This window comes from Lacerta agilis, chromosome 3 (genome assembly GCF_009819535.1).
Source record: "Lacerta agilis isolate rLacAgi1 chromosome 3, rLacAgi1.pri, whole genome shotgun sequence".
NCBI lineage: Eukaryota > Metazoa > Chordata > Lepidosauria > Squamata > Lacertidae > Lacerta > Lacerta agilis.
The window spans coordinates 114,600,043-114,622,466 of record NC_046314.1 but is presented as its reverse complement, the minus strand read 5'-3'; the positions used below and the strand labels follow the sequence as shown (position 1 = coordinate 114,622,466).

At 43.7% G+C, this 22,424-nt stretch overlaps 1 protein-coding gene across 4 annotated transcripts in view; it reads left to right on the top strand.

The window, feature by feature from the left end:
* The window catches only part of NCOA1 (nuclear receptor coactivator 1), a 224,407-nt gene that overhangs the window by 5,408 nt on the left and 196,575 nt on the right, over nucleotides 1–22,424 (top strand). For all 4 annotated transcript variants that reach the window (XM_033145193.1, XM_033145189.1, XM_033145192.1 and 1 more), the window contains one exon: nucleotides 21,870–22,046. The gene's annotated coding sequence lies outside the window, so the exon portion shown is untranslated. Of the gene's footprint in view, nucleotides 1–21,869; nucleotides 22,047–22,424 lie in introns of those variants that run through there.

Sequence of the window (22,424 nt, the reverse complement as noted above, 5' to 3'; positions counted from 1 at the left end):
ACTGTAACTTTAAAAAGAGACGTTAGCTGGAATCGGAGGGTGCATCTGTGTTCTGAGATGTATTGCCTTTTAGTAAAATGGCACAGGTGTTGGGAAGAGACCCAGCTCTGGATGTAGGATTCAGTTTATTCAGTTCTAGTTAAAGAAAGGGAAGGCACAATTTTATTTCACGACTGTCATCGCTCTGCACGGAAACTGCAGTGTTAAGGTTTACCTTTACTTAGAACTGACTTCCTCAAGGAGTTCTGCCTAGCCTGGTTTAAAGTTTCTCTTTCTGTGTCTGCCCTGATAAGCACTGTGCTCCCTACATTAACAACTTAAGCTCTTTTGGTTTAAATCCATTTAAAGTTAAGCCTGCTTCAGAGACTGACCTCCCCAAACCAACAGAGTGCTGCGTTTATCACTTCGTGGAATCAGCATTTCTAATTCATGACACAAGATGGGCCCAGCGGCTTCTTGACAGCATATTCAATAGCTCATTGTGCACCTGCTCCTTTAATTCAGCACAGAAGCTCTGCTATCCACACCACCTTGCTCAATAAATGTTGTCGTCTGCATCTATTTTTGTTTTCTTTCTCTTCAATGCTCCAGTTGCTTTCTGGGCAGCAGCAACGGCCTGGCTGCTCTTTTCTGGTGCCCATGTATTACGAACACATCCAGCATGTTATTTTGTAGACAGCCATGGTCTTTGTAGGGATGTCTGGGTGATGGGGGTTTCGTTTTCTTTGTCATTTTCCTGGCAGTTCGGCTTCTTACAGATGTTTACTCATCATCAGTGTATAGTGTTGTACCGTACAGGGCACTGAGGCAACTGGGTCTGAGCATAGGAAACATGCAGTTGAAGTAATTGTAAATACATGCCTGGTGTCCTTGTGCCTTTGCCCATCTCTCTTAAGTTGTGCTGGCATCTGTCTGCCTTGGGAAATAATGTAGGAGTGTGCCTTTGGGAGTGAGGTCAAACTGTTGGAAGGTTGCAGTGCCTGCTGCGGCTTTAGAGACCAAATAAGGGAGAGGCATGTTTTGTTGCAGCTGGGGCAGATGGAGGGATCTGGTTGTGCTGCTGCAGATGCAGATGCAGCAGGGCGTTTCTTTCCTCTGAGCTACTCCCAGCGGTTATTCCTCCTCTGGTCACTGCTATATGAATACATGACGTGTCTGTCTGGCTCCTGGCACTGCGGTTGTCTGCAAGGGATTCCCAGATGGCAGGGTTGATGTTGCCAGCCTGCATGTCACATCTGCAAACATCTTTGTAACTCTTTGAAGCGGTCTTCCATATATTATCCTTTTCAGCACTAGCAATGCCAAGCTGTGAGCGTAACAAGAGATACTCTGTGGAATAAGCCCATGTTACCTTGGGCCTATCTACCATTGGCTTTGTGCGTTGGTTGCTATTCCTCATGCCTTGCATATTTTACTAGTACATTGATGTTAGCAGTGACCAGTGCAACGGGCACCTTGCTTGTAGGCCAAGATCGAAAGGTTGAAATATAATAAGCTTAACTTGACCACTGTTGCTTTAAATCAGACTGTTCATTCTACTTGGTTATTTTGTTACTGCCACTTTGAAAAGTTATGGGAGATTCATCCCCCCTCTTTTCAACCGATTGCTAATTACCCCAGCCCCTCCAACCCACTTAACCACTTGGACCAGAGGGCTATACTTGCAGAGTCTTCTGCTTGCTCCTCGTGCTCTGGAGATTCTCGGAGAATCTGGAGATTCTCGGAGCCAAAGTTTTCACCTGGGCACAGCAGCCTCTGCTAACTGAAGCACTTTACAGTCCATGCTGACCCTTGGCTTCTAAGTTACCTCAAAGGCTGCCTCTTGGGGTGCTCACACTTACTTGCAAACCTCCTTCAGCCCCAGTCAGTGATTTCAGCTCTTGGGTTCCTTGAGGCTTTGCAAGGCTCTTGCTTTGTTTTGTTTTATTGCATTTAAATACCACCTCTCCTCCAAGGAGCTCATGGTGATGCACATGGTTCTCCTCCTCCCCATATTATTCTTGCAACAACCCTGTGAGGCAGGTTAGGCAAAGAGTGAGTGACCAGCCCAGGGTCAACCTGTGAGCTTCATGGCTGAGTGGGGATTCGAACCCTGGTCTCCCAGGTCCTAGTCCAGCACTCTAATGACTACTTCACCTCCACGTCCCTATGCTCTTTGCCTGGCTCCTGGCTTCAGCTCCTGCCGCCTCACAGGATAACTTGACCACAACAGGGTGAGGCAGAGTCTCCGCTGTGTTGTGCAAGAGAAATTCGCCAAATTTCAACCCACTGTTTCTGTGTAAAATGTACAAGACTTCCCTCTCAAAGCTGTCCTTGCTTTGACGGAATGCCGACTGACAGTTCAGCCACCTGAAGTCCTATTTTGGAGACGTCACATCTCTTACAGCTCCTCACGGCAAATCAAGATCATTTACTCAGTTATCTGTGAATTTGTGTGTGCAACTTTTAAGACAAACACTTTACCTTATGAAAAGAACAAGTAAAGAGATCTACCCCCCCCCCGAAGAGTTTTCTCTCCTTCTCTCCTTCTTCCAGCAAAAGAGCCCAGAATATCAGAAGATGCACCCCTCTTCCACATGAACTACATTGTTTGCAGATCTCCATCATGCACAAATTTAGTCCTTTCCCTTGGGGAGAGGATCCAAAATTATCTTTGAAAACAGGCAGTAGTATTCATCAATCACTTAATCATTTTTCATCACGTCTGTTGTCCAGTCACAAACAGCTCTATTTTGCTGGTTAAGAACGTTTAGCAGTCTGGAAATCATTTAAACATTCGCGATGTACACTAGCTCCAGAATGTGACGTATTAATTAAATTCTGCTGCATCAAATCTATCTTCGCTCTCCCCTTCCCCCAACAGCTCTGTAAGCTTTATAACTCCGGTCTGTGAAGGATTTTGTATAAGTAAGTTTTCCTCATACTGGAGAACTGTAAAACACATGTTCTGGTTTATTTTTTTAATAAACTTTTTTTTTTATTAGATTAAGCACACCAAAGAACGCTATAAAGTGAATGCATGTCAGAAGAATATTGGCGCAAGGATTAAACCTCAGATCTCTCCTCCCACGTCTGCCTTCATCGTTGCACATAAGAAACTAATAGCGTTGTGTCCAGGAAACTAACTCCACTGCAGATTTAAAGCACCAGGCAATAGAATCAAATGAAATTATTTTGGCTGTCTTTGTGAAGCCATCCAAGACTTGCGAACTGCGTTTTGTATGTCAAACGTTTATGACCGTGTTTCCATAGTCATTTCACTCTTAGATCGGGAAACTGAACGATATAGATTAATGAAAGTATCCCCACCTGTATCCCCACCCCTGGCCTTTTTGGAAAGTACCTGGCAGGTGAGCAACTACAAGAAGCAACAGGTGCGCTGTGTGTTTTGTACTTCTGAGCTCATCTAATAATGCATCTCAGAATTCCTATGTGATTTTATTTTAATAGGTTGTTTTCATTTGGCATAAGCCCACTCATAGCTTCCTTAAAAACTGATCGCAAGTATGTATTAAAGATTATATAAGAATCTGTGTCATTCCCTGGGATCTCATCTTGGGTAGATGTGCTGTTGAAATACTTGAAAGAGGTCATGTCTGTTGTTAGGCTTAGCTGTAACTTCCATGTTTAGTAGCTCAGCTAGGGCTTCTGTTTCCCCGATGCCTCCCCCATTTTGTATTTCACTTTGTAGCCAGAGATTTCTTGCTGCAATGGCTGGTGCTGAACTGGGAGCAGCTGTGCAAATTCTAACTTCGAGGAAACCCCCGTAAACTTCTCCTTTTATAGAAAGCGGAAGGGCAAGGCTCTGATAGTGCTGGTGTCTATTTCTAGAATTATCCCTCTAAGCAGTATATTTAGTTGGAGGAAGTAGGAGGTTGGGTTCAACATGGTGCAATTTACAGCACAGTCATGCCTGCACCATACCTGTTTGCATATGTTGCAAGTGCCCATAAGCTGAATCCGTCGCAAGGAATCCAATACTTAGGCAACACAACATGTTGGGGATACAGGGGAAAAAAACAGAAAAACAGACTGTACAGAAAAAGTTGGTGAGATGCCAACATGTTCTAAGCTAGGGGTCAGCAAACTTTTTCAGCAGGGGGCTGGTCCTCTGTCCCTCAGACCTTGTGGGGGGCTGGACTATATTTTGAAAAAAAGAAAAAAGAATGAATTCCTATGCCCCACAAATAACTCAGAAATGCATTATAAATAAAAGGACACATTCTACTCATGTAAAAACACGCTGATTCCTGGACTGTCCACGGGCTGGATTTAGAAGGCAATTGGGCCGGATCTGGCCCCCGGGCCTTAGTTTGCCTACCCATGTAATCTAAGTGTCGCAAGCCTGCGCTGTTACAATGAGAGGTATGGGAAGTTGCAATGGAGGCAACAGCATTGCATGTCGGCTGCTCCTGTTTTTCTTTGTCTCTGAAATGAGAACTTGCTAGCTGTGCTCGTTAGCGTTTGCAGCTTGTCAACACAGGGGCATGGTTTCCAAACCATGAGGGGTTCAGCCCTAGAACTTCTTTCCAGCAGTGAGGCTGATGGGATCTGAGCAGGATCTGTGGCTCTTCAGATCTTGGGGCAAATGCCCTGCTGGGGAGTAAGCAGGGAAGGGTTGAAGGTAAAAGTATCCACTGTTGCTATAACCTTTATCAGTCTGGAAAGCGTGTGTGTGCCTCTCCAGGACTAACTTGTGCTTCTTCCCCCAGTTTAAAGTGTCTGTAATAGTCATGAAGAAAGCATTTTCTCTTCCTTAGAGGAATTATGCGGGCCCTTCATTTTTTATTTTAAAAAAGCAGTGCAGGTGATGTGTTTTATGACGCACCGGGTTCAATTAAAAAGTGTAAATGCTTTTGGCTCTTCCTTGTAAAGGGGAGCCAATCAGTATTTTTTTTCTGCTGCTTTTGCAGCCTATTAAGTGCAGACCTCCCAGCTGAGGCTGGAAATGGGACACACAGCAGCATAGCTGTCAGGATGCCACATCTACATGGAAAGGAGGCAGCACAGAACTGGGGCGCTGCAGCAGCCTGTTCTTATTACTGCGAGAGCAATTCCTTTCTTCTTCAGAGGGGAAGACACTGAATACATGCAAATGGAATAAAAGAGATTGTGGGAGGAAGGAAGGAATGAATGGGGAATGACTTCCAGATCTTTCAAACTAGGTTTATTTGGTTCACATGGCTTCTGATTTGTGTCGTTGGAACTCCTCAGTTTGGTATGTAGATGTTTATTGGCTTGTTGGAGATGATTTGTAAAGCAAAATACACTTGATGACAAAAAGCTAAGTTGTGACCTTGGGTCAGAGTTGCCCCTTTGCTTTGGTTACTTTTAAATCTTGTTTCCTGCAGGTCCTGTATTGCAGAGGTGGTGGTCTTTCAGATATCGCTGAACTACAACTCCCACAATCCCTGGCCCTTGGCTGTGCTGGTTCCGTCTGATAGGAGCTGTAGTTCGGCAACATCTGGAGGGCCGCAGTTTAACCACCCCTAGTACCATATATTGGAGCTAGAGATCTTCGGTTTATTTCAGCCTTGTATTTACTTGTGTGATCCAAGCACTGTTCTACGATTACGGCAAGTTGAGGGTAGAGAGGTCAAGTTGTGGGAGGTATAATAAATGATAGAGCTGGTCTAATGCAATGTCTACAAGACTGAGTTAAGAGCCGGGTGCTCTTAAGGGTTTGCTGTAAGAATTGCTGAGATACCGTGAAGCTCTGTTGAGTGTTCAGAGCCCTAGGTTGGCAGAGGCTGCTTTACACAGTGCGTAAAGTAATGTTCCCACAAGATGGTGTGATTTGCCGTGGGCTTAGATGACTTTAAAAGAGGATTGGGCAGCTGCAGGGTGGAAGTTGTAGTCTATCAGTGGCTTTTATTCCTAATGGCAATATGGGAAACTCCATGTTCAGAGGCGGTTCCTGGGGGTAGGGAAGCAGCAGGTAAAAGCACTCCTTGATACTCTGCTTGTGAGCTTCCAGAAGTGGTGTCTGAGTGGATGCTACTGGAAATAAAAAGCTGCTCCAAATGGATTTTCTGGTTTCATATACCAGGGCTGCTCATTTTTTTTATTAAAAAAACACTAATATTTCTATCCAGCCCTCCCTCCAAAGAGTTCAGCTGTCACATACCTCACTATCCCATGAGGTAGGTTAGGTTAGGCAGAGCTTGTGACTGACCCCACAGTTACCTGGCAAGCTTCATATTCACATGGGGATTTGAAGTCTGATCTACTTTAGCCCCTACTTTCTCAACCTTGGGTCCCCAGAGGTTCTTGGACTACTGCTCCCATCATCCCTGATCACTGGCCATGTTGGCTAGGAATGATGGGAGTCGTAGTCCAGCAACATCTAGGGACCCAAGGTTGAGGCGGGCTGCTCTAGCCATTAATACGCCAAACTAGCCTTTCATTTTTACAGTTGTGGTTCTCAAGATACGCAGCTGTCACAGGCTTCATGCTGTTGCCGTAATTGCTGCATTAGGTTCGTGGGGACACAGTTACCTTGCTAGGTCCCTCCTGGAGTTGCTTCACTCAGTATCATGTCTCCCAACAGCAACCAAAGGGATGCTCCTGAGAAGTTCAATAGCAGGACATGGTGGTGGTTTATTTCCAGCATATGGTGACGCAGGTCCATTTTTAGCTGCTGCTGGCTAATAGTGATCACTGCTTTGTACTGTTCTAAAGAACCTCAGATATTTCGACCCTTGAATTCATGTGCGTGAGCTTCAGGTGCCCATATGTGCATGTGCTTCCTCCTGCTTTTGTGTGAATCAGCCTTGAAAAGCTTCGGCAGGGTTGCATGGCTGAAAAACAATCTCCTCTGGGTGGAAGAAGTCTTTTACAGTAGATGAGAGAGGAGGCTCTTCTGAAGCATCTTTGGAAATGTACAGTGCTGTAGACTTTATTACATTCCCTTCTCCCAGGACAAGAGCGAGCTCAGTTGGCACAAGCTTCTACTTGTATATGAATAAGCAGCAATTATGATGAAGCAAGCTTGCTTCAGACTTCAAACACCAGGGAGTTAATTTGCTGTAGCCTGATTGAAAACACAAATAAAACATTTGTAAGTGGCTTGCCTTGGGATAGAGAAAATCCAGCCGGCATGCGGGGTTCTTTTTTAAACATGCAGATGTTCAGTCATAGTTTCCTTCTGCTGCAGGTATTTGACTACGCAGAATTAATGTGTGTCAGCTATCTTCAGAAGCAGCCTCTTTTGCTATTGGTTCATACATTTAGCTGTGCTAGTTATCTGTGGCTGGTGCACACCTGACTGGGCAGCATTGCTATTTGCTAACATCCTGTCTTTATGTTGCTGCATGAGCCACCCTGAGAATATTTATATTGAAGGGAGGCATAGGTGTGTGTAAAACAAAGAAGGGATATGCATGGTAAGGAGCTGGTGTGCCTCTCCCAGCCTTGTAAAGTGATGTAGTCATGCGCATGCAGGCCCATTCTGCATGAACTTTCTCCACTTTCTGAGGGAAATGACCTGCACATAATTGGGTTCATGCTGCTTTCACTTCCAACCTCTCCTGGACTTTCACCAGCATCTGGCTGGCACGGTAACCAGACAGACCTGGCTACTTAGCCAAGCAGGGAGGGAATGTCAAAGACCCAAGAAAGTGGTGGCCAAAGTCAGGAAGGCTGAAGCACTGGACTTTCCCCCAAGGAAATCTTAATCTGTAAGAGAGCTCTATGGCCAAGTGGTCTTAAGCACCTATCCAGCAGGGATTCACAAGTACTGTCATGCTCTCCCTGTTGCCATGCAACCTCCCTCGGTGGGGTTGTGGACTCTCCTTCCTTGGAGGTTTTAAAGCAGAGGTTGGATGGCTACATGTCATGGATGCTTTAGCTGAGATTCTTGCATTGCAGGGGATTGGACTAGAGCAGGCTTCCTCAACTACGGCCCTCCAGATGTTTTGAGACCATAAACTTGACATGAGTCAACAGTGTGATGCAGCAGCTAAAAAAGCCAATGCAATTCTGGGCTGCATCAATAGGAGTATAACATCTAGATCAAGGGAAGTAATAGTACCACTGTATTCCGCTCTGGTCAGACCTCACCTGGAATACTGTGTCCAGTTCTGGGCACCACAGTTCAAGAAGGATACTGACAAGCTGGAACGTGTCCAGAGGAGGGCAACCCAAATGGTCCAAGGCCTGGAAACGATGCCTTATGAGGAACGGCTTAGGGAGCTGGGTATGTTTAGCCTGGGCAAGAGAAGGTTAAGGGGTGATATGATAGCCATGTTCAAATGTATAAAAGGATGTCATCTAGAGGAGGGAGAAAGGTTGTTTTCTGCTGCTCCAGAGAAGTGGACACGGGGCAATGGATTCAAACTACAAGAAAGAAGATTCCACCTAAACATTAGGAAGAACTTCCTGACAGTAAGAGCTGTTTGACAGTGGAATTTGCTGCCAAGGAGTGTGGTGGAGTCTCCTTCTTTGGAGGTCTTTAAGCGGAGGCTTGACAGCCAGTCAGGAATGCTTTGATGGTGTTTCCTGCTTGGCAGGGGGTTGGACTGGATGGCGCTTGTGGTCTCTTCCAACTCTATGATTCTATGATTCTATGACTACAATTCCCATCATCCCTGGAGGGCCGAGGTTGAGGAAGCCTGGACTAGAGGACCCTTGGGATCCCTTCCAGCTCTACAATTCTATGATTCTTTGCTCATCTTGCTAAGGGATGCTGGTGTGAGGAGGTGGACAAGCAAGCAAAAGACACATCTCTTATGAGCCCTTCTGCTTGATCTTGCCTGGAAGCCTTTCAGCCTGCTATAGCCTTGCCATATAAAACTTAAATTTTACCAGATGGCTTTGAGTTAGTCCTGGGGCTCACATGTGAAAATGGATTTTGCACCCCCTGGGGTATCTATGAAACTTGTTCAAAAACCATCCTGTGAACTGAGGTTGGATTCCTGAATGTTTCTTCAAACCGGTTAGCAATTTACCTATTCTGATGATATACAGTCAGGGGCATGGGAAGCTGCTAGTCAGGCAAGTCCATTGAGAGATTTTGCAATATAAGTGGTATGCTTCACAAAGCCACTTTGGGGCTGCAAATAAATAGTGTCTACTTTTTAACATTTCTCTGATCTGCTAAAGGGAGGATAAAGCAACAAGTATTTCTTCTTTGGGGTCACAAGCCTGCCAAACTCTTCCTTGCACTGGTAAAACCCCTTTTTTACTTTTCGTTTGCAAAGGAACAGAGTATTTGAAATCTGCTCCCTTGTTCTGGAGCAACTCATTCAGTGCAACAGGTGATGGTCAGATGCCCTTATTGTATCCTTTAATTCACTGGTTCAAAAGCTCTGCTGCTTTGCTAAATTAATTTTGCAATTAAATGGGCTATTCCTAATCCAGTTTGGTGAGATGAAGACAAATCTGAACACTAATAATGTGCTCACTTTGCTGGGATGTTCAATCAGAGAAGCTTTGTAGCTTAATGGTATTAAAAAAGCTCTGAGATGGAAGTGGAAAGTTTTTTATTAGTTTTACCAAGTGGAGCACAGAAGGAGTCCCATCTACTCTGTCATGCTGAGAGAGATTGGAAAGGATACAAGTTTGTTAGTGGATAGTCCTAAAAGCTTTTAACAGCTGTAAAACAGCCGAATATATAATAGCGTCTTATTATCGTGATGTGAGAGGCTGTCCAAACAGCTCTCAAGCCCTCCTCCCTGCCTGTTTTCTTAATGGCTTTACACATATCTTATTTAAAGATCAGCAGTTTTATATGTAAATAGGACACAGGCACTGCTGCCTCTTCCCATTTGTGTTTTGGAACTGTGGCCAAGTGTCATGCTTCTAATTCACATCTCCATTCTGTGAAGAGTCAATACTCTGTGCCGCTGGGGCAGATTGCAAGTTGTTAGCATTGCTGCCTGATCTCTGTGATGTTGCAAGGCCCTCGTTGGAGGTTTCCAGAGGTTCATACTGCAGCTTCCTTTTGAGCTGGTGGAGTTCCATCTTGCCTTAGTTTTTAAAGATGTGCACTCTGGCTTAGCGCCTTAGGAAGTAGCTCTAGATTGAGTTAGCCATAGTCAAGCTGCTGGCCTGATTCCAAGCCACCAACCCCTGCCCCACCTAATGATTGCATGGTATTGGTTGGCATGGCTCAGAGAGCAAACATTTACAAGCTTAGGTTGAAATTTTGATGCTAGGCTTGTGGTTGGCTTAACCTACCCCAGACCTATTTTAGCTTTCTCTCTGGAGCAGTAAGGAAGTTGGCCCAGTTATGCACATAGCTTGGGTGGATTATTACATGAGTGCACCTGTGACTTCTAGAAGCTGTCAGCATGTGACAGTGGCCACACCCGGGAAACGGCTTCGACTGGATGGCTAAACCAGGTGAGGGTAGCCAATGGATATCAAAACCTTGATGAGACTTCTAGGGAGTTTCCTTGCATGCAGAGACAGGCACTGGTGGATTGAGCAGATGATACTAACGTCCAATGGTCAAGAAGGCAGTTTCTGGTGCCAAACGAATTGCTCTGCTGTCCTTTGGTCTTGTCATGTGGGCAGCCCAGGAACTCCAGATACATTGCCCAGGCTTACGCGCTGAAGATGTCACTTCAGTGCTGCTAACACAGCTGTTTGACTTCACCCCTGGAGGCATACTCCATTGTCTCTCAAGACAGACAAATACCAACAACAACTTAATCCAGGGCCTTTGCTCAGTGACAAACCTATGTGCCCTGTTAACATTTAGTACATTGTTAGATTTCATTTGAACAATGTTTGCCTGCAAATGAGGTGCTGTTGGGCTAACTCCTCTTTTGGGGGACTTGTCTCCTTAACTGTTGGGAAAACATTTCAAGATAAGACTGGTTTGGGGAAAATCCTATGAACATAGTTAGCTAGACAGAAGACACCTCCAGGCGGAATGTTGGGAAGAACTGGACCCAGAGTTGTCCTTGTTACTCAGTGGCACATGCTGGCAGTTGTAATTATCCATCTATCGATCTAATCTACATTTTCCACAATTTTTATATACATACATCAAACATTATCCATTGCAAGTCACTTCTCTTTGGACTTCCCAGTCCATCTCTCCATGGCATTCTATTCAAACCTTATTCTGTTGCATATCCTGTAAATAATTATCCTGATATATTGTAGCCATTTGAAGGTGCTGATGTATTAAAATAACCAACAGTTTGAGCTGGTGAGTCTTGAGCCATTTTGGAAATTCTGCCTTGGTCACCCAGTAATTCTGCCATGAATCCTTTCAGAATGTATATAGAATGAATTTGATTTTTCCACAGTTTTATTTGTGTGCTAATGCCAAAGATTCTCAGGCCAGATCTCACATTCACTCCGCACTGTGCGTTGACCTGTTCATGTCTGTCATGTTTCTAGTTTGCTGTTAATTATATTTTCTAGTGCCCTTTTGGAGAAAAGGGTTGAAGAGGTGGGGTATGCAAGGCCATGTCCCGCAGCAATCTGGCTCATCCGATTACTCCCCCTCCATTTCCTTTACTCTTCCCCATCCGTTCACCACCCACTGTAATCTAATGGAAGATCATAGGAGGAGAAGCATCCCAGCTATATAGCTTCTTGACTGATTTGAGGTGGGGAATATAGTGAAGTGATGGGGCTGAAATTCTATATAAGGTGGTTTTGCCATAACTTCCTAGGTACTTCTTTTGGGCAGTGGTCAAGGGCTTGAGAGGCTGTGGCATTGCTGGTTTCTGCTGGCAGCTGACCATTAAGAAAGTTTACCAAATTATTACAAACTATTGTGAAATTCGCTGCTCTGCAGGGGGAAATAGCCTTTAATCCAGTGAATGTCTCCATTTATGCCTCTGTTTTTCTTTGCGGTGGGTGGGTAGGACAGACAGAGCTGTTTTTTAGGGTGCTGGTGAGTTCGCCAGAAAAAGTTTGAATTGGGGAAGAAATTAGGGTGATTTGCAAAGGGCTGCTGTCGTGCAAAAATTCTACAATATTTTCCCAAAATATTAAACCACAGAGCCTAGGGCTTGCTGATCAGAAGGTCGGCGGTTCGAATCCCTGTGACAGGGTGAGCTCCCGTTGCTCGGTCCCAGCTCCTGCCCACCTAGCAGTTCGAAAGCACGTCAAAGTGCAAGTAGATAAATAGGGACCGCTTCGGCGGGAAGGTAAACGGCGTTTCCGTGCGCTGCTCTGGTTCGCCAGAAGTGGCTGTGTCATGCTGGCCACATGACCCGGAAGCTGTCTGCGGACAAACGCCGGCTCCCTCGGCCTATAGAGCGAGATGAGCGCCGCAACCCCAGAGTCGGACACGACTGGACCTGATGGTCAGGGGTCCCTTTACCTTTACCTTTAATTGAGCATGTTCGTTTAACTTGTATTGGGTAAACGAGCTAAAAATGTTGAAATTGCTAAGCTTCCTTAATATTGCATTTGCGGTTGACACCCATTTGTTGCTACTAATGGACTTATGAAATGGAAAAATTTCCACAGAAAATAAAGCAGAAAAAACCTTCCTTTTCGACTTGCTAAACTCACAGGAAGATAACTATTTAGCAGGAGATATAGAATTCCTGGCAGAAATCCTACTTGTACTGTGAGCTCCATACTGGGCACTTTGTGTGTCCCCCCTTTGGAGGAGGGTGTTTGTGTGTGTTTGTTTTTTGGTTATGTGTAATTAGCTTTTCTACCCACATTTTTAATTATACACTCAAGCTCTTGGTCATGGCTTGGCTACCCTACCTTCACGGAGTTGTACAGTATCATTTGTTGGCTTTGGTATGTTTAATGATCAACCTAGGATTATAATAAACAAGCCTGGTTTGTATTCATATCTGTTTATGTACTTGGAGCTATCACATTACTGCGTTATCAACATATTTAAAATATTATATTGCAAGGTGGGGACAGGTGACTGAGAATGGAATAAAAGCTTGGCACAAAGCCTTTGCCAATCCTAAACCTGTACTCAAGAACAGAACCAAATGCACCCCCTTTTCTTTTTCTGGCTTTAAACCAGTGTTTTTCGACCTTTTTTGGGCAAAGGCACACTTGTTTCATGAAAAAAATCACGAGGCACACCACCATTAGAAAATGTTAAAAAATTTAACTCTGTGCCTATATTGACTATATATAAAGTAATTTTTCAATTTTTCCCACGGCACACCAGGCAACATCTTGCGGCACACTAGTGTGCCGCGGAACAGTGGTTGAAAAACACTGCTTTAAACTATGAAAAGAATCCTTAATTGAGAGTAATAACATCTTAGAAAATTTACCAGTCATTGTCCTTTGTTCCATTTCCTGCTTCAGAATTATTTTCCTTCTCTCTCGCCCCCCATTCCCTGCCCCCTGTGGTTGGGTTAGGGCTTCCCAGCTAGTTGGGAAACATTTAGTGAATATGATGATGCAATGTTATGTAGTGATGCAATCCAATTTGGCTGCATCAGTGAGGCCACATAAAGCCCTTACAGAGTGAGAGCAAGGCTTTCTCAGAAGGCATAGGAAACCATCCTCTTTTGAATCTGGTGCCAAAAGATATGGCAGGATCTTAATTTTGGTGTTTGTTTTGAAAAGGGGCGAAATGACAAATCACAAAGCATTGCCTTAATTCTATCTATCTATCTATCTATCTATCTATCTATCTATCTATCTATCATCTATCTATTATTATTATTATTATTATTATTATTATTATTATTATTATTATTATTATTATACTGCCTTTCATCAAAGGTTCTTAGAGCAGTTCACAGAATAAAACACAAGACAAAGCAGAAGTCAATAATGAAACCCAAACAACAAAACGATAGAAGAGTTGACACTGGAGATGGGCACAAGGGGAACTTCAAGCTCTGTGAAACAGGTTTTTGGGAATAATAATAATAATAATAATAATTTATACCCTGCCCATCCCGCTGGGTTTCCCCAGCTACTCTGGGCGGCTTCCAACAAATATTAAAATACATTAAAATGTCACACATTAAAAACTTCCCTATACAGGGCTGCCTTCAGGTGTTTTCTAAATGTCAGGTAGTTGTTTATCTCTTTGACATCTGATGGGGGGGGGCGTTCCACAGGGTGGGCGCCAATACCGAGAAGGCCCTCTCCCTGGTTCCCTCGTTCACACATTAAAGTGGTACCTTGGTTCTCAAACTTAATCCGTTCTGGAAGTCCGTTCCAAAACCAAAGCGTTCCAAAACCAAGGCATGCTTTCCCATAGAAAGTAATGCAAAATGGATTAATCCATTCCAGACTTTTTAAAACAACCCCATAAGCAGCAATTTAACATCAATTTTACTAATGAGACCATTGATCCATAAAATGAAAGCAATAAACAATGTACTGCAGTCACACAATCAATCAGTAGCTGAACTGGGTTCCACACAGACACACACACACACACACACACACACACACACACACACACAGAGCAGCAAAAACAAAAACGCAAAATAAATAGCGAAAACAGACAGACCTCAGCGTAACACTCAAAATGGAAGTGTCATACTGAAATCGGAAGCGTAACACTCAAAATGGAGCATGTTCAGCTTCCAAAAAATGTTCGCAAACCGGAACACAGACTTCCAGGTTTGCAGTGTTTGAGTGCCAAGGCATTTGAGAACCAAGGTACAACTGCAGTTTGTTCTCAGTGATTTTGGCACATAACCAGCATTGACTAAATGTTCGTGACCCTGTCCTCTTCTATCTTAAAGTTCCCAATCTTCCCATTTCTCCCTTTGGAATTCTGTTCTGTTTCTTGCATTCAGAAATGCATTCCTTTACTCATTCAAACCCACCTGACAAATTTATTCTTATTTGTGTTCTGTTCTACCTGCTTCACCAATTACCCCAGTGAAATAAGTGATCTTAACATTAACAGGCAAACACAACTTTCTTATAATAGATAAAGTACTGACAATATGGCTGTTAACATAGGAGACTGGTAGTGGGATATGATATGATTGTTTGTAGGTTAGATTTCTTACCCCCCCCCCCCTTTACCTAAAGATCCTAGCACGGGTTCTTCTGTAGCAAAACTACAGGAACCAAGGAAGGACGCCATAGCTGTGCTTTCTGGATATGAATGAGAGGCATACACTGCGGAGGCACAAGGTGCCCTGCCTGCCTGCCTGTTTGCTTGCCCGCCACTCTTCACCCTAAGGTTCCAAGGCGTGTTACATGTTTAAAATGCAGTATTAAAAACAGTTTGAAACAACTTTTCAACCCTAACCCTGTGGAACGTCCTCCCACCAGATGTCAAAGAGAAAAACAACTACCAGACTTTTAGAAGGCATCTGAAGGCAACCCTGTTTAGGGAAGCTTTTAATGTTTGATGGACTATTGTATTTCAATATTTTGTTGGAAGTGTCCCAGAGTGGCTGGGGAAGATGGGCGGGGTATGAATGAATGAATGTGCGTCCTTCAAACATATGCCCCAAGTGTCAAAAGCCAGGGTAGAGAGGTGTGTCTTCAACATTCTCTGAAAGTTGTATAAGAAAGGTGCCAAGCGTACTACTGTCGGGATGGAGGTCCTCAACTTAGGGGCTGCCACACAGAAGGCCATGGGCTTAGCCAGGATTTTTGTTAGGGAGGGGAGGGGTTAGGATTTTTGTTGGGGGGGCAGGCCTTTTGTTAGGGGTGGCAGAACTTCAGTTTGCTATGTATTTTTTTAAAAAATATTTTTTATTAAAGATTTTCTTGATTTACAAAGGTAGTGCTCGTATTTTTTCCATGTAACATTTTTACAAATCAGTTTTGTTTGTTGAGACATTAGGAAGGGGGGAAGAGGTGGGGGGGTGGGGAGATGGGTGGGGTGGGGTGACGATGTTTTTATTTTACTTAATATATGTAGGTTTTGATGTCAGCCAGTGTGGTGTAGTGGTTAAGAGCGGTAGACTCGTAATCTGGTGAACCGGGTTCGCATCTCCACTCCTCCACATGCAGCTGCTGGGAGACCTTGGGCTAGTCACACTTCCCTGAAGTCTCTCAGCCCCACTCACCTCACAGTTGTGGGGGAGGAAGGGAAAGGAGAATGTTGGCCGCTTTGAGACTCCTTCGGGTAGTGATAAAGCGGGATATCAAATCCAAACTCTTCTTCAGCATTGCTTGTGTAGGTTCTCTGCTGTTCACTTGTGTTCCTTTGGTGGTGAGAGAGGTCAGGGTTGGCGTAGGGTGTGATTGTTCATTTGTGGTTGGCTGTGGTGGTCTTTGGTTTCCTGTGTGAGTGGGGTGGGTAGGTGTTTTTGATCAGGTTAGCCATATTGATTTGTATGCTCTCAGTAGATTTTTGTCATTGTCTTGTTGGGCTGTGTGTGTGATAAAGGGGAAGACAGGGTGAAGGCGTCCTCTTCTGTTTGTCCCCGTGTCAGTTTCAGCTTACTGGTTAGTTTTTCTAGTAGGGCTGTTTCCCATACTACTTGGTACCATTGGTCCATGCTCACTCCTGACAGGTCTCTCCAGTGTCTGGTCATGATGTTTCTGGCTGCTTAGAGTAGGTGGGTTATGAGTTCTTTGTGGTGTAAGTGGGCATATTTTTATAAATTTTTATTGAGTTGGGGTGGCAGCTGCCCTTCCCTGCCCTCCTTTGGCCATGCCCTTGGATAAGGCCCACTCCTCAGCTGCCAGCCTCTCTCCCCCCCCCCACCTCTGAGGGCAGAGGAACTATCAAGAGGGCCCCCTTTCGACTGATCTCGGCACTTGAACATGGAAGCACCAGGCAACCCTTGACTATTTACTAAACCTCAGTTTTCAGGTGCTAGCAGCTTTCTGTGTGAAGAAGGGCTCTTATTACCACCAGTGTGTGTGTGGGGGGGGGGGGCTACTGCTTATCTCCAGCATTATCTGTTCTTCATTTCCATTTATACATTCGCAGCTGTTTGTTCTTAATCCCGTTTCTGTGGTAGTAAACTCCTTCCCTTTTAGGAGTGAGAAGTTACTGGTGCTATGCTCTATGCCTCTCCAACCCCACCCCACCCCGATTTTATTTGGATTGTCAAATTTATAATAGAAATACAGGGTATTCTAGTTTTATTCTTCATTCAAAAGATCTTAGAATGAGCGGTTGCTTGATTCTGAGGAGATAGAAAGTTAAATAAAATTATTTGAGACATATTACTTGAGCTCATAGAGGAAAGGAAATAACTGCCTTTTCTAATTTGGGCTGGAGGGGGGACCCTCAAAATGAGCTATAAAAGTGCATTTTAGACTTCTTTTCATAAGCCATCAGATGCAGCTGGAATGATTAAATTAAAACTGGCAATTTGCAGTAGCCATCATTCTTTAGAATCTTAGTAAATTATAATAATCTTTCATTTTATAATACTCTTTCATTTTGTTGCAGGCTGTATAAAAAACAACAACACCAAAGTACTATTTCCCATCAAAAGTTATGAATTTTGGCGGAGAAAGTGACAGCGACATCTGCTCAAGGCTGTTGGGGTTTCTGTTATAAACTATCAAATCTTAATAGTGGAGAGAGCGTGAAAAATTCCTCTTTGGAGTGGTTTACCGTGTCTGTAATGCAGAATGCAGCTGTTTAGAAGTGTAGCAGGTTGAATTTCAACAGGGAGCATGTTGAGGCTGGGGCTTAGCATTGCTTCCCTCGCCCCCAGTGCCTGTTTCTGGGGAATTTCTCTCTCAAGAGAGCAGGAATGATTTCATGGTCTTTGGAGCCTGTGGATGTTGAAGTGTTGTTTTTAGCATATATATGGGGGACAGTATTGAATAAATTATTCTGTGCAATGCTGTCCTGTATATCCCATGGGTTATTTTGTTCAGGTGTCGACTGCCTTTGTTTGTTAAACTTTTTTTTTTTAATGATTCTGTTCTGATTCCCTTAATAAGAGAGTAGGTTCCATGGCATCTTGTTTCAGATGCCAAAGACTTGTTGGACTAACCATGGACTCTCGAGCCCACAGGTGGTTTACAACAAGAGAATGTTTGTGGCTTAATGCATGGGGTTTCGGTGGGGCAAAATACAATGCTGAACAAATTATTGCTATTAGTAGTAATTAACTTGTAGCAGGTTGAAGTTCAGTTTCTGTCAGTCACACTTTATTACGTGCATGGAAGGAGCATTAAGATGCATCTTGAAATCGGTTAAATCCTCCCACAGCCGATCATCTCTGCTGAATCACTCAAAGGCAGATGACTCTGGAAGCAACAGCTTGTGATGACATTAAGGAAGCAAAAGACCTTGGCATCCATTAATGTGGTCTAGTGGCGGTATAAAGGAGAAGAAGAAGAAGAAAATCTGCAAGTAACGAAAACATCTTTTGGCAAATGCGTAGGCCTTGGGAAGGGAAGAGAAATTCAAGCACAATAGGTGGATTGCCTTCCAGAACCATTTGTGGGTGTTAATTATCTTTGAATTGCAGTTGCTCTTATAATAAAAATGTCACCAGGCCAAAGAGGAGGAAGAGATTTTCCCCATTCTAAAATGCCTATTACTGGTTTTAAACTAAATGGGTTGTTCCAACACTTGCAGAAAAAAAAGACAACCTTGATTTTTCTAGGTGGGAAGTGGAGGAAGGGAAGCCTTCAAACAGTCCCGTTCCAAGATTGTGTCTTGCCTCTGCATCCTCTGGGATCATTACTTGTTCTTTACAAGGGTTGTTGGGTGTTGTTGTTTTTTCTAGTAGAGATGTATATTAATAAGCCAAAAGCCCTTTGACAATGCATTTTGGAGTACAGGAGAGAGGACTTGTATAATGAATTTTTTGGGTACCGCCAGACTGTCAATGTTGCAGGAGGGATTCAAGCACATAATGGAAATTTAGGTTTGCGCAATTGAAGTGGGCTAAAGAACTCTGCTGCCCTAGGGCAATAAATCTATTTTATTTTTTTAATGTTGTTAGGAAAGTGATGGAGGAATGTGCTGAAAAGTGAGGGGTGAAGATTGATTAACAGGAAGATGTATAAACACCCAGCAAACAAATTAGGATGAATCTTCCTTGTTGCATAACTGCCCTGTGAGCAAATCAGAATAAATACTCAATAAACAGGTCATCTGGAGGAGTCCTAAGAGGGGAAACCTTTGTGCTCTGAATCTAAAATAATCCATGGAGCAATTCAAGATGTGGGAGTGGTACAGTTCTGGCTGCAAATGACTTCCATGTGGCTGGGGCTCCTTGCGGCTACAGTTGTTTTTGCAAACTTTGAGCCTTATGACTTTGTCTTTTGCATGGAATGCCTCTGGACCATAGCTGTCAACTTTTCCTTTTTTAAAGGGAAATTCCCTTATTCCGAATAGGATTCCTCACAAGAAAAGGGAAATGTTGACAGCTATGATCTGGACTACTGTAACTTGCAGCATCTCTTGCGAAAAGGGTGTCACTGATAAAAGGGTGTTCCATACGTGTTGCCGTTTACTGGTGTAGCAATAACTGTGTGGAGCCACACTCACATGGGAGTGTGTTTTCTTGGCTACCACTATGCTAATGTCACATTTGCATTGAGGTCAAATAAAGCAAGCTCTGATAATTTGATCAGCAGAAAGGATTTGAATAAATATTGTGGGCTGCAGCTAACGTGCAATTTTTTATCCATGCACTAAATAAAATTAGCATATCAAGTTTCATAAATGTGGCAGATGGCTGAACGCCAGTTGGACATACTTCATTTCTCTTACAGGATTTTTATTCTGAAATTGCTACTGCCCAAAGCAAAATATTTTGATAACTCTTGATAATTGGACAGAAATCGCGACGGTTGAGAATTTGGGGCTGTTTCCATTTCTGCTGTTATGTTTGTACAGTGGAGCCGTCCTCTCCCCTTCAGAGGATTCAGGGAGCAAATTTTGGGAGTGTGCAGGGAGAGAAAGGGGGAAGTCCCATTGTCCAGGCAGAACTCTGCTCACACGGTGTTGGACACAATCCGCAGTGAATTGGACCTGCTTTTTATTATTTTGTGGTTCAGTTGTTGTCAAAAATTTTGTATCTCCTAACGCAAAGTGCCTGTAGGCAACTTAAAGTAATAATTTAAAATACAGCAGTACGTGATTTTTAAATACATTTGTCAACCTCAGTGACAAAATTCCAGTTTGAACCAAACAGTAAAGAAAAACAAAATCCCCACTGAGAATATTAAAATTACTATCTGAGAATGGTGGCACTGCAAAACAGGAAAACTGCTGCTACAACATACAGAACTATGAAAACACTAAAAACGAAAAGAAAAGAAAGAACTGGTCGGACGTTGAGTGGAAGGAAGAAGTCTTCACATGGCTCTAACTTTCATCTTTTGGATACACAGCAGACAGTGACTGTTCAGACAGCCACTCTTGTCTGTTTTAGCACTAGTATGAGACTCCATGTCAAAAGGAAAGAGAGTCAGCCCAGAGGTAGGTGTCTTTGCAGAATCCGCAGCAGAAAGGTTGACCCGGCTTCAGCCCCTCATGATTAAAATGCAATGCAACAGCAGCACATGCAGGAATCCCCGCATTTCCTTCTTGGAAATTCTGCAGCTGGGGAAATCCCAGCTGTGCAAAACAAGAGTCTTTCTAACAGACTTTAAAAAATAAATAAAAAACGCTGTTGCATGTTCGAACTTATCCCTACATTCATTCAGGTGGTAACAGAAGAAGTTGAGATCTACATACTGGTATTTCTCAGAAGCTGTTCTGGTCTTTGGGCCATTGGCCAGCATTTGCCCTCCACTGGTCTAAAAACACATACCGTATATACTCGAGTATAAGTCGACCCAAATATAAGCCGAGGCACCTAATTTCCCTACAAAAATGTGGGAAAGCTTATTGACTCAAGTATAAGCCGGTTCACCTTTGCCACTGTGGTAGAGGAGGAACGAGCAGCCCAAAGCAGCCCTTTGGGCTGCTCCTTCCTCTTCCTCCTTTGCTGCTGTGGAGCTCACCCCGTCGCAGGGTTTCGACCGCCATTCTTCTGATCAGCAAGCCCTAGGGCTCTGTGGTTTAACTCACAGCGCAATGTTCCCTTGTGTTATACAGAGAAGGCTGGGATCCTGTCCTGTTTAAGCAGGAGCCAGGGAAAGTGAGCACCTGTGGGGTTTTAATACTTCCTTAACTGATAAGCTTTCTGCCTTCTGGGGTCTAAAGTTTGCATTTATGTGAGCAGTTCAGGTATGGAAGGAGCTGCCTGGGGAGAGTAAAGAACCACCGTTCTTGTACACTTCTTAAGGAATGGTTGACTTGAGTATAAACCGAGGGCAGCTTTTAAAGCACAAAAAGTGTGCTGAAAAACTAGGCTTATACTCAAGTATATACGGTAATTGCTTTCGAAAGCAAATCTGATCAAAGCAGGGTTCTAGAAGGCAATGAGGAGAGAAAGAGGACCTTGCCTTTCTGTAGCTCTGGCATATATAGTGTCTTTGAGTGGGGTGCTGGTGGAAAAGCTCACATCAGCCTTACTTCCCCATGGGGAATGAACTGGAAGCCAGAGGGGTACAGCACTGGTGCTGAATCAGAGCTATTTGCAACTTGTTTTCAATATGTATTCCATAATACCTTTTGCTAGGAAGAGGCAGAAACAAACTGCCCAGATTCAATCGTTGGCGTCTCCAGGTAGCGCAGGGAGAGAACAGTATTGTAGACAATATTAAGCTAGATGGATCAGGGTCTGGCTTGGTATAAAGCACTTTGCTGAAGTGTCCCCTCTCCTTAGAAGTAGTATAACCTCTGCATGTTGTTTAGTGGTTGGTTTTTTGTTTGGTTTTGCATGTGGAGGTACAGGGACTTTTGGGGGACAAGTCCTGGTGTCCTGGTCTCTCGGGCAGAAGGCAGGATTGGTTGAAGCACCATCTATGCCTGGATTGCAGGAATTGGGAACACTTTTGATCCGTGCAATGAGTGCCATCTGGAAATTAAGTATTTTCGTTTGTGACATGGTTAATCTGGAATTCGAGTCCAAGGTTGTTGAGCTAATTGGAAGACTTCCCTTTTTCCTCTCCAGAATTCAGTAATTGATGCTGAGACCTTCCACTGGAGACTTAAGCTGACAGCTGCCCATTGAAGATAGATGCACCTGTTTGCTAAAGCTCTAAGATTCCTTTACTCGGCTTACGCGATTTACTGAAGAGTCTGATTTTAGTTTCCTCATGAATTATCTTCCACCTCTGGAAAGGTAGAGGTAAGTTGTGTTTCCCAGATTATTTCATACTTTACTCCTTAAATAATAATAATAATAAAATGTTTAAACCAGTCAGATACGTATTGTACAGAAGCCTTTCTTAATGTGGAACTAATAGATGGAACTGCCCAAAGCAGGGACCCTTATTTTTCATTGATTGCTGCTTGTTCTGTGAATTGGTTTACAGTGTATTACCAACACCGAGCCCTGTTATGTTGCACTTGATGTTACCAAACTCGCCTCTAATGCACACAGCACCAATTTGGTGGATGTTGGAAACAGAATGGCTCCCTTGCCCCAACTGCAGTGCAGATTGCTAGCTGCCATTGGGCTTGAGAAGCAGAGGGTAATTGCTTGATTGCAGGAATCACAGAACTG